The sequence below is a fragment of the Varanus komodoensis genome, unplaced genomic scaffold (genome assembly GCF_004798865.1).
Source record: "Varanus komodoensis strain SLA01 unplaced genomic scaffold, ASM479886v1 scaffold28, whole genome shotgun sequence".
Lineage (NCBI taxonomy): Eukaryota > Metazoa > Chordata > Lepidosauria > Squamata > Varanidae > Varanus > Varanus komodoensis.
Genome location: NW_025335727.1, coordinates 11,386,619 through 11,389,165, shown reverse-complemented (window position 1 = coordinate 11,389,165; position 2,547 = coordinate 11,386,619).

Below are 2,547 nucleotides of genomic sequence, written 5' to 3'. Positions count from 1 at the left end.
AGACAGACAAAGAAATACACTTTAGTTGCCAGTGTGTATCCAAGCAGGCCATTGCACAAGCACCATTGCTGATTCTGTTCCACCAGTGACTCATTGCCAGTTCCACTCCATGGGTCGCACCTCTGCTTGATCAAAAGGGTTTATTGATTACTTTGGGAATTCCCAAAACAAGTGGAAAGACTCATTTCTGGATTGACACAGATGAGAAGAGTTGATTTTTATAAGCTTTGATATGTCTCATTCCAGAAACAGGCATTCTGTCCATTTTGATTCATAGAGGAAATGCTAAATTGTAATAGTGCAAACACATCTTGCAAGGTGGAATGCCACTGAAAGACCAAAGTCCTTCAGGCAGTTCTTGAGAAACATAACATGAAACATGAACACCATAACCTTCAGCATGCTAGAACATAGTGTAAGGCCTTTAAGAGCAATCCAATGCTCCTTGAGGTGGATGTAGATATGCCTCCAAACTCAGAGGCTTGTGTGCATCCAAGGGCAAGGCATGGCACCTCACTCCATTTTAAAGGCATCTAGATTTAATTCAGGGTAGTGGGAAGGAAGGCGGGTAGGGCACTGATAGCAGTCAACATAAGATGATGGGCCCAGACTCTTCCCCTCTTCACCCCACCCCAGCACATGCTGAAAAAAGAAAACGACCAGGAGCATTTATGAGATCCTTTGTGAACTATCATTCATTTCTGATGAGCTGATTGGCCTTCTGATCCCAACATTGCAAAGCCTAAATTCACTTGATCTGAGAAATGCAGCCAAGATCCACTGCAATATTAGAAGATGCTAAGCTAAAATTATCAAGATCATTCACCAATTTATGCACTAACAAATTTTGGTACCCTGAGCAACCTCATGGGTTTTCCACATGGTCCATATAGCTGCTTCTTGCATAAATTTAGGAATATTTGAAAGAGATCAAATTAACTAGAGTTTCATTTGATTTTGTTTTCCTTTTTATGTGTAGCTTCAGGAAGAGGAAGAGAATTTGTTCCCAGTAGTTTTCAATTTTAGAAAGTTAGGAGAAGTATTCTTTGTTTAAGAATCAAACTGTCCAAAGGGCAGAAATGTAAGGCTGTGACCAGTATCTTACCTTTCACTTTCTTTTATATGCAGCAATCTCTTGTTGCAAGTGTTTTTATCTCTCTCAGTGCTGCAGTCATCTTTATCTTGGATATTACTAACAGTCTTGGAGAAATCTCTTGATTAATCTCTTTCAATGCAGCCGTCTGGCTAACCCTTCTCACTTGCCCATATTTTGTAAGCTACATTGTCTTTTGAAATAATCTTCTCAGCTCTGAAGTCTGACAGTGCAATTGTTTGGGCATTAATAATAATCTCTTTGAGAAATGCCTTTAATGATAACATAATATCTCCATAATGGCCCATTGCTCTTTGATATTTATATCTTGAGCGAAATCTTGTGGAAAAATCTCCCTTATAGCCTTTTCTGTCTGAACTAATTGCTCTGTGTTTGGAATTCCTTTAGAGTCTTAAGTGTCTTCTCCACTTGTGCCGTTCCAAAATGTGGCAGATAATATCTTTACCTTGTGATGTGCTGCTTGGGCAGAGGAAGAAGCCGATCAAAATGTAGTCCTTCAATCCATTTGATATTGGACAAGAGAGGGAAAAACCTGCCTTTGAACACACACACACCATGCTTCATGAACTGATCTTGATGCAGCAGTGTGGGTGGGGTGAAAGCATCCCAGTCAGGGAATGCAGGGAGCAGAGGGAACAGAGCTGCCTAAGCAAGTGTCCTCCACACAGTGCATTAAGCTAAAGTTAAGTTCAAAAATAAAGTTCAAAAAGGCTCTTTATATTCCCCACTGGCCCTGGGAATAAACACAGCTAGGTCTTATTTTTGGGGTAGGCCTTACATTTTAGCAAGTACCAAAAATAGTCCTAGGTCTTATTTTTGGGGTAGGTCTTATTTTCGGGGAAACACAGTACTGTGGGCTTATCAAGGTGACAATTGTTTACTTAGGCCATCGTGTTCAATTCATAGACAACCTGGACTCCATCAGTGGCATTTTGCTTTTAGCAAGCTCTTGTTCCCCTGTTACACGAAGGGAGAAACCTGAGTAGGAGCAGGATTGCTCATGCAAAGCCTCTTGCTGCACCAGGAACCATGCATGCAAGTCAGCCCCCATGATACCCACCCATGCGGAGACGGGAGATGTGCAGTTTCCAGGGACCTGGTGCTGGCAAGGAGTATGTGAGCCTTCTCCCTCTTCCTTGCCACAGTTTATCAACCTGCCTACCTAGTTATCCCTCATTAGCATGTCAAGTCACTTTGCTAATCTGGAAAGGAACAGGTCTGCAGCTGGAGGGGTGACCACATGCGGAAACAGATCAGGGTATTGGACTTGATGGTTTTAGAGGCCCCTTTAAATCTCTCCACTCTTCTCTTATGCTTAAGAAGGAGAGAAAGCCTTCTTCACCCTTCTTTTTCCCCACTTGTACAGAAAGTCAACAGTACACTAGCACAAACAGAGTGGAAGCCTGGTGCTGGCAAGGAGTATGTGAGCCTTC